At 34.8% G+C, this 18,121-nt stretch overlaps 2 pseudogenes; one reads left to right on the top strand and one right to left on the bottom strand.

Annotated features, from left to right (window-relative positions):
* The first annotated feature begins 1,327 nt into the window (after positions 1–1,327).
* LOC115993574 lies at positions 1,328–5,999 on the top strand (annotated as a pseudogene).
* Positions 6,000–11,970: 5,971 nt separating this feature from the next.
* On the bottom strand, positions 11,971–13,676 carry LOC115993564 (annotated as a pseudogene).
* Positions 13,677–18,121: the final 4,445 nt, after the last annotated feature.

The following is an 18,121-nucleotide window of genomic DNA, read 5'->3' as shown; positions in this document are numbered from 1 at the left end:
TTGCATCCAAGAAATCACCTGCATAGTGGATAATAAAAAGTAGCAACCTTTAATATTGTGACTCATTGCAATAATATTTTCAAATTCAAACTACATAGATGATAATATTGAAAGGTTGAAAGAAAAAAACAAGAATATTACTATTAAGATGATGGACGGACTTGGGCCCCGGGGAGGGGGGGTGATTTATATATCAAAAGCATAGCTATGACTACACAGAACTTAGCAAAGAAACAACCAATTTTGCTTGTACATGAACTATCAAACCTACATTACAAGGTTTAATTGCTATCAATTTCAACTATTACTACAAATTGAGAGCATATTACCACAAAAATGCAGTCAACCAAAGCATAGTACGAATATTTAATGACACACTGAAAGACATCTGTCTTTGGAACCTATTGTTTACTACCAATGTCAAACTGCATCTGTCTTTAGTATCTATTGTTTACTACCAATGTCAAACTGTCTACTGTCACCGCAACAAGAAATCACGCCCATGGTCTTTAGCTCTTACTGTAGCTTTCAAACAAGCTACATCAAAACCAACCTAGATTACAACTAGCAAGATCACAACCAACCAAAAAAAAAAAAAAAAATGTAAGCATTCCACTAATGCTACATTACCCGTGCACAGCAAAATCTACCTTTTCAACTTTGAGAGGTCTACAATGGAGACTCTCCATCATCAAAACTAATGCCATCTACTGCAAATGAATACACTAAATTGCTGTATAAATTTAGAACTTCACATTGATGCAAATTTTGTAATAATGAATTATTTCAATCACTAACAGATTTATTTATTTATTTTTTTTTCAAGAAAGAATCACTAACAGATTTTGATATGCCTAATCTTCATTGCAATACCCTATTAAAAAATAATAATAAAGCAAATCTCTAAATTGTCCACATATATCACCTATATGTCCAACTTAGGTTAGATAAAGGTATTCATAGTGCCTTTCAAGTTCAACAATGAAGAAGCATTAAATTCTGCTCAAGTTCAAAAATAAACAAATTAATAATCCAACCCATAATACCGAGCAAAACAATATATCCATCAACAATTTCTTGGGTCTTAGTACAAATCACCACCGTGAGAATGAAAATTAAAAAAAAAAAAAAACCCCAGATTAAAAGAACCCTTAAATCCCACAGCCAAAAAAACCCACCATCTAATTTCAATCCTTAATCTCAAAACTAACTAAAAAAAAAAAAAAAATTGCAATTTCAATTTATTTTCTTTCGTGTTCCCAATATATATGAAAAGTCAGAGAGAGAACTCATTGGGAAGTGATTGGGCTGGCAGTGTAGTTTAGAGATGCTAAGCAGTGAAGCCGACAAAGGTGTAGCAGGGGCTGATAGATCATTGGGGGAGAGAAATGGTGGCCGGTGGGTGGCGCAATGGTGGCTGATTCGAGACTTGGTCCGTACAATGACGGTGGTTTTCCGCGAGAGCGCAAGCGAAGCGGTAACAACATCGGGATTTTTTGAAAATTTTGAAAATTAGAGAGAACAAAGGAGAGGACTAAGGAGTGAAAAGTTGCAGAGAGAAAGATATGAACAGGAAAAAAAATAAGAGAAAGAAGGAATGAGAGTGTGACGTGGAGTTATTTTAGAACCATTAGATTGAATGAAAGGCTAGGATTTGAGCTATTGCACCCCGTGCAATACCCTAGGTATTGCACGGGATCTCAATCCATGTGTAAATAGAGTGTAACTGATTCCAAGCTTACGGAATTATTGTCAGTTGGTTAGATTAGATTTAAGCTTATCTCTTGCTCTATATATAGAGAACTATACACATCGTATTATTCAGTTAGTACTGCTAATATTCAATCACATAGATTTTACTCTGTTCTTTCTATTCCGCCATTGTTACACTGTATACTTACTTGTTTTCTTCACTTTCATTTTAGAATGATTTGAGTCTGGAAATATTTACTATTTAAGCTATATTTTTTTAGAATCCACAAGGGAGCTGAGTATATACTTTATCTACTTTTCAGAGAATAGTAAACAGAAATTGACTATTGACTCACCCATCCCCTTTTTTACCTACCCATTGATACGCTAAATTAAATGGAACACACGATTACTCGTGAGCATTCAAATAAGACAAGGCGTAATGCACCACTTGTGACTACAATCCCGTTCCAGATGGAGTTGTGAGAGCAACTTTTTAATATCAAGTATTGTGGACTATGATATTATTAAGGCTTCTATATGCAAAAGACTCAAATTTGTCCATTTGGGTCTCGTATATGCAAAATTCACCAATTTACTTACAAGATCATTCCACATTTTACACGATCCATCATTCATCCAATTTGGCTATATAAGGCCGCTTTCAATACATCATCCAAGGGGTAATATATTGAAAAACCTTGAAGTAATTAGTCAATAAACTAGAAAGAATATCATTCTTTTTTCATAAAGATAAAAGAACTACTCCAAATTCCACTTTGGTCCTATTGGGTCTTAATCAGTCCACTTTGGTTCTATTCAGTCCACTTTGGACCTTTTCAGTCCACTTCGGTCCTATTCAGTCTACTTTTTTTCTATTTGGTTTTATTCGGTCCATTTCAGTCCTATTTGGTCTATTCTCTCCACTATGATTCTATTTTGGTCTTATGCAGTCCATTCGATCGACTTGAGTTCTATTCGGTCCACTTTGGTCATATTCGGTCCATTCTTCCTTATTTGGTCATTTTGTCGACTTTGGTTCTATTTGGTCCACTTCGGTCCAATGCAGTCCACATTGGTCCACTTCAGTCCTATTACTTCCATTCTATCCACTTCTGTCCCATTCGGTCGACTTTGGTCCTATTCGGTCTTAATCTGTCCACTCATTCGGTCCATATTGTCCACTTTGGTTCTATTCGGTTCACTTTGGTCTATTCGGTCTACTTCAGTCCTATTCGGTGCACTTTGGTTCTATTTAGTTTTATTCAGTCCACTTCGGTCCTATTTGGTCTATTCTATACACTTTGATTCTATTCGGTCCTATACGTTCCTCATTGGTCTACATCGATCCTATTTCGTCCATTATGTCCACTTCGTTCCTATTCGATCCAGTTTGGTCCTATTCGTTTGACTTCACTTTATTCGGTCCACTTCGGTCCATTCAGATAACTTCAGCCCATTTGGTCCAGTTTGGTCCAGTTTGGTGCATTCGATGCATTAAGTCAATTTTTGTGCACTTAGATAATGGGAAAAGAAAGGTTTGGGTTTAAAGCACCTCTTCTAAATCGAAATTTACTTAGAAATATATAGATCTCAATCTCCTAATATCTAAAATATTAAATAAAATATTTATTATTTCTACGCTCCTGTTAAGCCATATTAACGTAGCATTTCAGTTTATTTTAATCCGGCTAAATTTAAGTGAAAGTCTTTTTAAATATAAGGTCTTACTTTAGGGCAATTACTCATTTATTTTAACGTCATTACTTTTAAAGCAATTGCATGGGGTTGATTAGTTATAGAATGTAAAGTGTATATTTGTTAAAAACAAACAACTTCCGGTGTAAAAGGGTCTTTAATAACAATTGATCAAAGTTATAGAAGGTAAAGGGTATATTTGTTAAAAACAAACAACTTTCGGTGTAAGAGTGTCTTTGTCTTAATTATATGTTCTAGATGGCAAAATATAAAGTAATCACCAAGGAAGACCATGAGAAATATTGCATTTATTTGCGGAAATAGAAATGATACCAATTAAAGATGGAGTTGACAATTGCAAAGAAAATGTAAAGGTGTTTCAATAGATTCGCTGCATTCGCATTTGGATTTGGACCATTTGGTGCAGTATCGAAAGTCTTGATTTTAGTGTTGAAAAAATAAAAGGATTTAGAAAAAAACAGATGGATTTCAGTACATTTCCCGACAAAGAAGCCAAAAATTTTGAAAAAATTTAGGATGGAAACCCGTGAGGTCCAAGGGGCTTTCATGTAGAGAATACTTTATCAAGTCTAAATCAATTAAAATATAACATCATTGGAGCACATCACAACAAGCTTGTGCAAGTCTAAGTCGGCATGAAATTGAAAACACTAAAAAATTACTACTTAATATATAGTATTTTTTCAAGCATCAAATCGAGAAAGTAAGGAACCATATGGAATATGATCTTCCCAATCTGCATGCAGTTTTGGTGTTGGCGTGTGAGTGCATTCCCTTATCTCATCATCCTTCCCCTATATATGTGTGTGTTTCTCAAAAAAAAAAAAAAAAATGATCTTCCCAATCTTAAATTAATTAATAGGATGGTTCAAATTAAATAATATAAATTTAAAGATGTATTTAGTACAACATTAATTAAAAATTTTAAATGTGGAGGGCAAGATAAATACAGAAATTGAATTTTTCATGTGATAAAGTTGATGAAAAAATCAACACATCTGAAGATATGCGCTTGGAAATATACATAGGGTGAGATTGAGTTACACCTAACTTTATTATTATTATTTTCACTTAATGTAACTTTAAAAAATGTTTAAATTTTAAACCACTTAATTTTTTTTTATTAGATGCAAATTTTGACAAATCTATGGTTGATTATGTTTTCTTCTTATACCTTTCATGCTTGCAAAATTTTAAGGTGCTAAATTCGAAGATTATAAATAGGTCAGATATCAAATGTTTAAATTTTATGTTTTTCAATTTTAAATCTGTATAAAAGATGAGTTTATGAATTAAATAATAAATAATATCTGATTTGTATGAAATATAACAAACTTGTTAAAAACATAGAGAGCATGTAATGCAATGGTTGAAATTTTAAATTACTAATTCAAGAAAAAGTTTTTAAATGTTGTAATATTGCTTAAAATTATACCATGGGTAACTTGAAAGTTGAATTCAACTCATATATATAAAATATGTATTTGTTAGAGAGAGAGAGAGAGAGAGAGAGAGTGAGAGAGAGAGAGATGGGGGACAAGAGGACATATGCCTGAATCATATGCAATGAACGGAGGAAAGGGCCCTTATAGCTATGCTCAAAACTCCATCTATCAGGTCTTCTTTAATATTCAAGCCTACATTTTGATCTATTTTCTTGTTTGGAATCTTTGGATTATACCATAGATTGCCAAGTAAATAGTTGAATTTATCATAATTAGTATCCAAGAAAATAGGTTTTATTTTTAAGAGCTTCCAAGAGAATAGTTGAATTTATCATAATTGAAGGACTTGCTTATTTATTTATTTATTTTTATTGAAGGACAAGCTTTAAGAAAACTCATTGCAGAAGATAAGTATTTTTATGCTACGTAAAAATCATTTATTCTAAAAAAAAAATTAGTAGAAATCATAGCTGAAATAACAATTTGAGGGTGTGATAGTAATTTGAAGCTGACCATCCAAAATTATTTAATTTTATTTCCAAGAAAATTGCATTCCAAATCCAAACTGTTAGAATATTTTCATGCTTCTAATTATGAGGAATATTAAAAAAAATTATAATCACCACTTGTGTTGTAGAGAGAGGCTGCTGAAGCTGCCAAAGAAAAGATCAACAAGGCAATAGCAGATCACTTTGACATTAAGACCCTTTCAGCTTCTCTAAACTCAGTATGTGTGGCAGACTTGGGTTGTTCTACCGGACCCAATAACTTTATCTCAGTGCAAAACATAATAGAAGCCGTAAAACTCCAATCAATATCAAAAGGAGTACATACTGAAATCCCAGAATTTCTAGTGTTCTTCAATGACCATGTCTCCAATGATTTCAACACTCTCTTCAAGTCTCTTCCTCCCAACAAGCAATACATTGCAGCTAGAGTACCGGATTCTTTCCATGGCCGCTTGTTTCCCAAGGAATCTCTTCATTTTATTCACTCTTCTTTTGCACTACAGTGGCTGTCTAAGGTTCCAATAGAAGTTATGGATGAAGGGTCTCCTGCTTGGAATAAAGGGAGGATTTCTACACAAATGCACAAAAGGTAGTTGTGGAGGCCTATGCAACTCAATTTGCCAATTCTTGTTAAATCTAACTCATAGGTCTGCCGATTACCAACTAGCTCTATCAAAGGAATCTTGTCGATGTTCTTTGATTCCTCGATCGTGGTGATCTTGGCATGGAATCTCTCTGGTAGAGATTTGAGCACCTTTCTCACAATCTTGGGTTTAGGAATGGTTTCCCCAAAATTGAAAGCTGAGTTCACTATGTCTTTGAGCTTGGCATAGAACTCATCGAACGATTCATCCTCCTCTATCTTGATCTCTTCAAAGCTTGTAGTGAGCCTCTGAAGCTTCGAATCCTTGACAGCTTTAGTTCCTTCATAGGTTGTTTGGAGGATGGTCCATGCTTCCTTTGTAGTTTCAGTGGAGGATATCTTCTTGAATTCCTCATTAGTGACTGCACTGAACAAAGCATTCAATGCTCTACTATTGAAGTTTGTCGCCTTGATCTTGGCATCATCCCAATCGGTCGGCGCTTCCTTTGGCTTGGTCCAGACTATCTCCACAGCTTGCCACACTTTCTCATCTAGAGACTACAAGAAAGCAATCATGCGTACTTTCTAGTATACATAGTTAGTGCCATCAAATAAAGGAGGTATAATGAGAGACTGTCCTTTATCCATGACAAACAGGGGTTAATGGATCACACAGCAAAGATTAACCCTAATTAGAGTGTGCCTGCTCTGATACCACTTGATAGGCCAAGAATGTATTGACCCTTTGTGATAAATTAACCAAGTTAATTAACATGTAAAGCGCGTGGTAGCACAAACAAATTACCAATTAAATTAAGTATGCAGTGGAAAATAAATTGTCACGGTGATTTGTTTACAAATGGGGAAAACCTACACAGCAAAAACCCCATCGAGTGATTTTAAGGTCACAACTCCCGAGAATCCACTATTATTACAACAAACGGTTACAAGTAAAGGAATCCCAGTACCTTATACCAACCTACAGTTGAATCCTTACCCCAATACCCAATTGGACTTGTTCTGTAGTGACAATCTCTCATTTTCAATGCACGACTCCTAGTACGTGACTAACCAATTGCACGAATCTTAGTACGCGACTTCAATCACGAACTAGAGAAGGTTGTTGGTTGCGAAGTTCTTCAATTCATCACACGATGAAGATCGAGAAGCTCCTTGGTTATAAAACCCTACGGTGCACAAACATAGCAGCTTCTTCACAAGAAAGATGAATTAGGGCAAATTCTGTCTTTGGTCACAATTTGCTTGAACAAACTTTGCTCAACACTTGTGCAACTTGTGTCACCTTTGATGGCCCTTAAAATAATCCTTTTATATGTCTAGGGTTGTGAGAAAAGAAAGCCCAAACATACAATCATGGATTGAATGAAAAAAAATCCTAAAAAACTGAACTTTATAAACCTCGATAGATACCTATCTGTTGAGCTGCTGTGGAGCCACTTGTTGGAATAGCTCTTCAAGGCTCGATAGATTGCTAGTTGTCAAGCTAGTTGTCGAGTTTTAATGAATAGCACTTTTCACACTTGAATCTTGGACAGACTTGCATGGTTTTAACATTTGAACTTGAAACCTTGTTTCTTTAAGTATTAAACACATCCTAGATCTACTCAAATAAAAGTAAAGTGTGTTTTGTCAGAGGATTAGCCAATTACATAAAATAGTGACATATGTTCATAACAAGTGAATCACATATGTCCTAACAAATTGACCGTATGGATCAAATTGGATTGAATAGACCTAAGTGGACCGAATAGATCGAAGTGGACTGAATGGACCCTATGGACTGAACATGACTGAATTGACCAAAGTAGACTAAGTGTGTGTTTGCGTACTGCTTTTTTGCGTCTGTTTTTGCGTTTCCCTTGGTCCTGTGCACTCTTCACGGGACTCACAAGTACTTTTTTTAGCAAAAACAACTTTAAAATTGGGTCCCACAGTACTATTCACACATTTAAAAATTATTTTGCTACAATGTTTTCGGTTTTTAGTTTCAGCAATAAGCGATATCCAAACAGACTTTGAATGGACTGAATGGACGAAGCTGGACCGAATAGACCTTACTTGATCGAATTGGCCAATTGGACCGTGTGGACCAAATTGGACCGAATAGTTAGCTACAATGAATAGACCTAACTGGACCGAAATGGACAAATTGGACTGAACAGACCTAGGTGGACCGAATGGATCAGAATAGACCAAATAGAGCTAACTCGACTGTATAGACCAAATTGGACCGAGTTGATCTAAGAGGTCCATAAGGACCAAAATGGACTGAATAGACCTAATTGGACCGAATAGACCTAGGTGGACAAATTAGACCAAATAGATCAAAGTGGACAGAATGGACCGGATTGGACCGAACAGGACCGAATTGACCAAAGTAGACCGAAAGGACCGAACTGAACCGAATTTGCCAAGTGGACCATTTGGACCAAATTGGACGGAATAGACCTAACTGAACCAAATTGGCCAAATTGGACCGAATAGACCTAGGTAGACCGAATGGACCATATGGGACCGAATAGACCTAAATGGACGGAATGGACCAAATAGACCTAACTGACCGAATTGGCCAAATTGGACCGAATAGACCTAGGTTGACCGTATGGACCAAATTGGATCGAATAAATCGAAGTGGACTGAATGGACCGGATTGGACCAAATGGACCGAACAGGACCGAATTGACCAAAGAAGACCGAATGGGCTGAATGGGATTGAATGGATCGAACTGGACTGAATTGATCGAATTGGACTGAATTGACCAAAGTATACCGAATGGACCTATTTGAATTGGATTGAAGTAGACTGAATTGGACCAAAATTGACTAAAGTGGACTAAAGTAGACCGAATCGGACTGAATTGATGAAGTGGACTGAATGCCAATTTGTTATTAGCATAGCCAAGATTGTGTTTTGATATAAATTCAAATTTTTACTTCCAAAATAATCAAGTATTAACTCAAATAAAAATCAAACCAAAACAATAGGAGAGAAAAATATGCAACTTGTAAAAAGAAACTAAAAAATACAACACCAAAATATATGAACCCAAAATAGAGTTTTAAAAATCACAATAATTCATCGATATAAAGAAGAGTTGGAGGAAAGAATTAAAAAAAAATGAAGAGAGAGAGAGAGAGAAGGGTAGAGAATACCCATGTTTCAAGAGAGAATGTGAGAGAATAATAAGAAATTTATGTAAAATAATATGAGAAGAAAAAAAGTAAATAAAAATATTGTAAAAACACCAAATTAACCAAGTCATGTTATTTTATGTAATAAAATAGCATTATATTCTTATATACTATATTTATATATAATGCAATAGGATAATATCTATGAAATCAAAGAGAGGAAAAAAAACAACGACTTAAAAACATAACTTAATCACATCAATCGAAAGTAGAGTTTCAAATAATACAAAAACTTATCAACTTAATGTAGAGATGCAAGAAAAATAATAAAAAAAACCACCAAAAAATTAAAAAAAAAAATTTGAGAGAGAGAAATAACCTTATGTGTGTGGGGAAACTATGTATGGAATGAAATTGAGAAATGTAAATTTATAGTAAGAGGGGAATAAGAAAAGCCAAAAATGAAGGAAGATAAAGGGATTGAGGAAAAGTGATATTAAGATGATAGTAGTGGGGAGATGAAAAGATAAAAGGGAGGGGAAAAGTTGGTGAAAGTATAACATTAAGTTGGAAAATTAATAAGACGAAAAAAAAAAAGTTAAAAAAGAAGAAGAAGAGAGAGAACGTTGGAAATTGGTAGATGATGTGGCTCAACAAGAGCGCGTAGCAACAATAAATGTTATGCTTTAGCTTTTAGATATATATATATATATATATATATAGATTAAAGCTCGATTCACACCTTTATATTCGATAAAAGGAGGGAAGCTCCAACAAAAAATTATTGGAAGGTAAAAATACTTCGAAAATGTACTCATTCCTATTCAACTCTTGTTTGCCACTAAATCTGGTCTTGCTGAACCATTCTTTGCCATTCATCACAACTAGGGATAGAATTATTTCTAGTGCTCCTCACAAACATTTCATCCTCTATATGTTTTGAATGGTCTAAAGAGGAAGCAAATATAAGTAAAGCTATTACTTATATTACGAAAAAAAAAAAATACTAGACTTTAATAACATAAGAAAAATACCATTTTATCAAGAACCTACCAACATTATGCTGAGAATGTAAAATAATTAATGAATTAGCTCATCTTTTTACACAAATCTCTCTTTCCAAAGAATCACTGATGTGGACTGAATGGACCAAATGGGTTGAAGTGGACTGTAATTAACCAAAACAGACTAAAGTGGATGAATTGACCAAAATGGACCAATATTGGCTGGACTGGTCGCATCAAAGTACCGTATAGGAAGGTCCGATAAAATTTGTAGGATACATAGTTATGATTGATTTAAGGTGGTAGACTCTTTCTTTATTCATTATTATTTTTTTAAGTAATGTCACACACAACAATTTTCAAATCATTTTTTGACAGGTGATTCTATCCAAAATGTATTTGTAAGTTTAAGAAGTTAATATGTTAGAAGGGGAACCCTTAAATAAAAAACATATATCAATTAAATTTTATTTATTCAATTTGCTAATTTTTTCGGAATCGGTTTATAAAAAGTATGGTATAAAAGTATGATTTTTTTTTTTTTTGGTTGAAATTACTATATCACCAAATCTGAGTGGGTTTGTTGAATTTTGTATTTTAGAGTATAGATCGCAAATGTCCTCATAATTTAGGGTGGATAAGTGTACAATAATCTATTAATTTGGATGGCAAGATAGACACTACAAATTAATTTCGATTTAAATTGTTGATTGTAGAATTTTGAAGTTTTATGATGAATGGTTGTAATAAATCCTTTTTTTTTTTTCATTTCTATTTCAACTTATTGAGAGTCACACCTAGTTTATCCAGAATTTCCCCAACAAGGGTCAAGGAGGAAGAATTGAAAATTCTTTTACTCACCACTTTGGCCATATCCATTAGGCAATATCCCAGAAGGACCAATTCTGTACCAGTAAATGTGTTTGAGTTGCTCATGGGCACTAATCTACAAGATGTGGGGCCGACTCAGACCTAAGTTACATGGTGTAATTTTTGTCAATATGAAAACTCTTAATAACCATTAGATATATTTCATAATTTTAATATATTTAAATTTAAATTTTTTTTATATTTTAAAAGTATACTTAAACATTAGTTTATGGATCATATGGTATAATATTGACTATCATGAAATTAGGTGTACATGTTATGCATAAAGATAATATGCAATCTAATAATGAATTTTTTTTAAAAGAAAAAAGAAAGAAAGAAAGAAAATATAAAAAAGACATTTCATGCTCATAGAAAGTTATTGGGTGCTATAACATTAATAAGTTTACACAATTCTTCAAAACCCAATTGGGTTTCTGTACAATTGGGATTGTAAAGCCCATATGGGTCTAGTGAAATACAAATGGGTTTTTTTAGTTTTTTGGTGTTTTAAGTTTTTTAAAATTATAATCCATTTTTTAAATAAAATCTTACCTCAATCTAGCTTTTTAATTGTTTTTTTTTTTTAATTGTTGATGTGGCACCATTCAATATTAAGGAATGGCCCATGTCAAAATTGAGTCCATTAATTCATCATTAAATAAATCCTCTCATCATGCCCTTCTTGTAACTCGTGCGGTTTTGCTAAATTTGTAAAAATTAATTCTAAACTTCTTTAAAAAGCATATCCACACATTAAAACTCATTTTAAGAAAAAATAAACATTAATCCAAAACCCTGTATAAAATACATAAATAAATACAAAATAAGTATAATACTACTCTCTAATAATGAAAGAAAATATAACATTGAAAATGATTATACAATAAGAGATGTACGAATTAATGGATAATTTATTACAAGAATATTCTCCTTTCCATTGTTACATTTATTTGCAAGTGATAATATTTTTTTAGTTGGAATAAAGCTAAAGTCTAATTGTTGTTCTTTAAAAGGACAAATAATACAATCGATTTATCAGCTTCTGGAATTAAGAAGGAGGACTCTACAACTTCCACAGTGTAGCGATTAAACAACTCATCCATGATATCATTTCCAAAATGCTTTGCAATTACTCCTTCTAATGTAGCTCTTAGGAATGCAGAACACATTGAGGGATTTCGCAAGCTCACATACTTTTTCTGACTATTCAATATTTCCATTCTCTCAATGTTAAAATACTGATTTCTTTCAATCAATGCCTTCAATTCCTTAGGGGAGGTGAAATAACCGGGCAAATTGAATGCATCTACTTTTGCTTCACTAGCTAATCCCTGCAATTAAAAACCATGGTCTGTCTCATGGAAGTAGTAACTTTTTCATGAACCAATATTTCACTATCTAACCAGATTAGTCACTGAAACAAGGAAGCTCAGTTACACCCATGTTCTTTCTATAATTGTAGTTATTCAACTTAAAATTTGTTACGTTTGCAATACACCCTAAACAATAGAATTTTATATCAACTCTCTTGATTGAGATTAATTTGCAATGTCCTTCTTCATCCAAATTAGTGTATTAGATTAGGGATAGATTATTGCGAAATCAAGATGTTAATTGTAGAAATTTGTAGGATGGATAAGTGTCCATTAATTTTATTAATTTATATACTAATTTGAATGGTAGACTTGACATTATTAATTAATTTCTAATTAGGATGTTGATTGTAACTTTTTGGAGTTTCATATGATTGATTGTAATTTATCCCATTTTTTGTTACTTGTTTCAAAGTATTGAAAGTTATACCTTGGTTAGAATTTCCCAACAAAGGGTTAATTACAACCATTCACAACTTTTGCACACTAAACAAGTATAATTTTAAATCAAGATGTAATATTTTTCACAATTAAACATGATTTGTTATAATTGGTGCAAAATAAAAGTAATGTCATTAGTGAATCAAAGTAAAAACGACGTTACTTTAATGACAACGGGTTATGACATTGTTTACTTATAGCTTTAGCCATATCCATTAAGCAAGATCCTAGAATGTCCAACTCTGAACCACCAAATATGTCAGATTTGCTCATGTTATCAGGGACAGCAAGAATGAAAAGTGCTAGTAGCCCTCCAATCACAAGCTCTTGTGCTCTAGCAATTAGGAAGGACTCCATGTCCTTGGCAAATTGGAGTTGCATGGGCCTCCTCAATTCCTTTGGTGCATTTGTGTAGAAAATCCTTCCTTTATTCCAAGCAGTTGACCCTTGATCCATAACTTCTTTTGGGACATTTGAAAGCCACTGTAGTGCATAAGAGGAATGAATAAAATGAAGAGATGCCTTGGGAAACAAGCGACCATAGAAAGATCCCGGTACCCCGGCTGCAAAGTATTCCCATTGAGAGGGAGGGAGATGAAGAGAGTGTTGAAATCATTGGAGAGTTGGTCATTGAAGAACACCATAAATTTTGGGGTTTCAGTATTTTCTCCTTTAGATATGTATTTGAGTTTTATGGCTTCTATTATGTTTTGTACTGAGATGAAGGTATTAGGTCCAGTAGAACAACCCAAGTCCGCAACACATATTGGGTTTAGAGATCCTGAAAGGGTGTTGATGTCAAAGTGATTGGCTACAACCTCGTTGATCTTTTCTTTGGCAACTTCCACAACTCCTCTCTGCACAGCACAGGTGGTGATTATCATTTTTAATATTCATCATAATTAGAATCATGAAAATCATATAACAGCAGCAAAATTTGAAATGCAATTTGCTTAGAAATAAAACTCAAAATTTTGGGTTATTAGTTTCAAAACAATATGAAGTCCTGAAATTGTTATTTCCACTATATTTTTGCGATAGAACTTAACGTACAAATACTCATCTTCTGTAATTAGATTTCTTTATGCAATTCTTGCAGTTAACCATCCCCAGTTCTTTATGAACAAAATGGTGGGAAAAATCCTAATCCCCTCTGTGTCTATGTGTGAATTAAAATTAATGACTACCAAGCAATAGCAATATTATGGAAACAAAAAAAATTCAGCAAACACCACATAAACACAACTACACAAGAACACTAAATCTTACGTGGAACCCTCCGGTGTAGAGGGAAAAAAACCACGGGGCAGCTCCGAAAAATATCCACTATGGAATAGAGATTACAACTATCAAGTTTATGCTAAACTTGAGTTCACAAAAAAATTGGATATACAACAAATAAATCTCAAAGAATAAATACAATCTCACCACAAAGCCAGTAGCAAAATCTTCCTCTGAATACTCCAACTCTCCATGGTTGTAGCACTCAGAAACTCCATGAGAACTCCACCAATTTATCTTCCTTGTGTGTAACTTGAGCAAAGAAAAATGTCTCATTTTTCTTTTTCACTCTCTCACACTCTTACTGTGTTTCTCTCTATTTTTCGGACTGCACCTCTCAGTTGAAGCTCTCTCTTTTGTGTTACTTGCTCACTCTGGAACTCACACAAATATGGCCGAAACTCTTTGTGCTTCAGCTCACCACAAGGCCGAATGGCCTTTGCTTCTTTCTTTTCTTTTTCTTCAGCGTGTCCCACACGCCTTGCAACACTTCTCATTAAGAGAAGTCAGACCTCTCCATGCTTTGGTCACTGCCCAAGGAATGGCATGTTGACTTTGGAAGCATGAGGAAGCAAGCACATTAATTGAACTTTGACTAATGTGACAAGCAAGTAGGCTAGACCCTTTAGGTGGCACACACCCAACAATCTCCCCTTCTAGCCCACTAGAAGGAGATCTTCAACCCAACTCTTCAATTAGAATTCATGCTAGCCAACCCAACACAAAGCTTTAGCTTCTCTCTAGACACAACCTTGGTCAACATGTCAGCTGGATTTTCATCTGTGTGAATCTTCTCTAATTCAAATAATTGTTGTTCAACTAGTCTCAACCAATTGTATCTCATCTCAATGTGCTTTGAGCGTGAATGATACATAGAATTCTTGCTGAAGTCTATAGTACTCTGACTATCACAATTAACTACATACCCATCTTGCTTCAAACCCAATTCTTGGAGAAACCGTTTCAACCAAAGCATCTCTTTACCTGCTTCATTAGCTGCAATATACTCAGCTTCAGTTGTAGATAAGGCAACACACTTCTGCAATCTTGACTGCCATGATACAGCTCCCCCTGCAAAAGTAAATAAATACCTCGATGTAGATTTCTTACCATCAAGGTCACCTGCCCAATCTGCATCTACATAACCCTCCAAAACTGGTTTAGAATCACCAAAAGTCAATCACAATTTAGAGCTACCTCTCAAGTACTTGAAGATCCACTTCACTGCTTCCCAGTGATCTTTACCAAGATTAACCATGAACCTGCTGACAACACCAACTGCATGAGCAATATCTAGTCGTGTGCAAACCATAGCATACATCAAACTCCCAACTGCTGAGGAATAAATGGTTGATGCTATGTCTCCCTTCTCTTTCTTTGATGAAGAACAAGATCTCTTTCTTAACTTGAAATGAGAACCAAGAGGTGTGCTGACTAGCTTGGCATGCTTCATATTGAACCTTTCAAGAACCCACTCACTCTACTTCTCTTGTGATAACCATAGCTTCTTGGCTTTCCTGTCATGTAGAATTTGCATACCTAAAATTTGTCTTGCTGGACCCAAGTCTTTCATATCAAATGACTTGAACAAGTACTTCTTCAAATTTCCAATCACACCTGCATCTTGTCCTACTATCAACATATCATCTACATATAGTAGAAGAATAACAAATTTACCATTGGGAAATTTTTTGACATACACACAATGATCTGTATTTGTCCTCGTGTACTCGTGACCCACCATGAATGAGTCAAACTTCTTGTACCACTGTCTTGGAGCTTGCTTCAAACCATACAAACTATTCTTTAACTTGCAAACCATATGTTCTTTCCCTTTCACTTTGTATCCCTCTAGCTGATCCATGTAGATTTCTTCTTTCAAATCACCATGAAGAAAAGCTGTCTTCACATCAAGTTGCTCAAGCTCAAGATCCAAGCTAGCTACTAATCCTAGAACTACCCGAATGGAACTCATCTTGACTACTGGAGAGAATATCTCATCAAATTAAATTCCTTGTTTCTGACTGAAACCCTTGACCAGCAATCAAGCTTTATACTTCACTAACTTGTCACCATCTTTCTTTAACTTGAACACCCATTTGTTTCTCAATACCCTTTTGCCTTTAGGAAGTTCCACCAAGTCATAAGTCTTATTCTTGTTCAAAGAATTCATCTCTTTATGCATAGCCTTCAACCAACTTTGCTTATCCTTATGAGACTGTACTTCTTGAAAACTTTCTGACTCCCCCTCTTCAGTTTTCATAGTATACTCAGAAGAAGGGTATCTAGTTGATGGATGACGCTCTCTAGTAGACCTTCTCACTTGAGGTTCTACCATCTCTAGTGGAGGAGGCTGCTTCCCCTGCTCAACACCATTTGTATCTGTCACATCATTACCATCAACACCTGCTGGCTCATCAACACCAAAACCAGTTGGTTCATCACCATAATTCTCATCTTGTACCTTTTCCCTATTTGTGGCATTATTTAAGGAAGAAGAGGTAGGTGTAAGATCAGGAACACCTTCAACTGATGGAGATCTATTAATTAGGTAGCATGTAGTCACAACAGCTTCACCCTAGAATAACTTAGGCAGATTAACCATTCTCAACTGTAGCTTTAGGTTTCTCAGTTTTCTTAAAGTCTGCCAAGTTTTCATTCTCATGAAAAACTACATCTCGACTTCTAATCATCTTCTTTTCTTTTGGATCCCATAGCTAGTAGCCAAATTCTGCATCTCCATATCCAACAAATATACAAGGAGTGGATTTGCTATCAAGCTTTGATCTTTGTTCCTTAGGCACATGTACAAATGCCTTGCACCCAAATACCTTCAAGTGAGAGTAAGAAACATCTTTTCCTATCCATACTCTTTCTGGAATATCAAAATCCAAAGGAACTGATGGAGATCTATTAATTAGGTAGCATGCAGTCTCAATAGCTTCACCCCAGAATGACTTAGGCAGATTAGCCATTCTCAACATATATCTGATCTTCTCAACAATAGTGCGGTTCATCCTTTCTGCCACACCATTTTGCTGTGGGGTACCAAGAACTGTATTTTCATGTCTAATGCCTTTCTCGGAGCAGTAACTCTTGAATTCATTAGATGTGTATTCACCTCCGATATCACTACGGAGACACTTCAAAGGCTTCCCTTTCTCTCTTTCCATCATGGCATGGAATTTCTTGAAGCGCTCAAATGCCTGGTCTTTTGTTTTCAAAACATAAACCCACACCTTTTGTGAAGCATCATCAATAAATGTAACAAAATATTTATTGCCACCTAAAGTCTCAACATCAATGGGACCACATACATCAAAATAAACAAGATCTAATACATTGGGTTTTCTAGTAGAGGGTATATTAAATGAAACTATATGTTGTTTACCAAATAAACAAAATTCACAAGGATTTAGTGACGTACCTTTGGCAAAGGGAATGAGAGACTTCTTTGCCAAAATCTGCAACCCTTTTTCACTCATGTGAGCCAGTCGCCTATACCAAAAGTTAGGCGAAGAATCCTCCTGAGCTGCATTAACAACATCCTTGCGCAACTTTACTTGTGTCTTGTAAAGTGTACAACAAATCTTCCCTTTAGCAAATACCAATGATCTTTTGCTAAGCCTCCATTTTCCATCACGGAAATAATTGCCATAACCTTCTTTATCAAGAACATGAGTGGAAATAAAATTCATGTGAATATCCGGAACATGTCTCACATCCTTCAAAATCAGGGTGTATCCAGTGTTAGCCCTAACACATATATCACCAATTCTCACAATGTCGGCATAACTATCATTGCCCATCTTCACTCTCCCAAAGTTTCCTACTTTGTATGAAGTGAATAACTCCTTTCTAGGAGTGACATGGCAGGAAGTAGTTGAATCAATCACCTATTCAACATAAGGATCTGAAACTGTACAACAATCATCTTGTGCTATGGCTAGGACCTCATCTTCCAACATTATAACAGCAGCAGTGTTCTCATCATCCACCCTTTTTTGATTTTTATCCTCTTTCTGTTTATTTTTCCAAGCCTTGCAGT

This window comes from Quercus lobata, chromosome 1 (assembly GCF_001633185.2).
Source record: "Quercus lobata isolate SW786 chromosome 1, ValleyOak3.0 Primary Assembly, whole genome shotgun sequence".
Lineage (NCBI taxonomy): Eukaryota > Viridiplantae > Streptophyta > Magnoliopsida > Fagales > Fagaceae > Quercus > Quercus lobata.
Note: the sequence above shows the minus strand (reverse complement) of the source record. Positions and strands in the feature narration are given on the sequence as shown.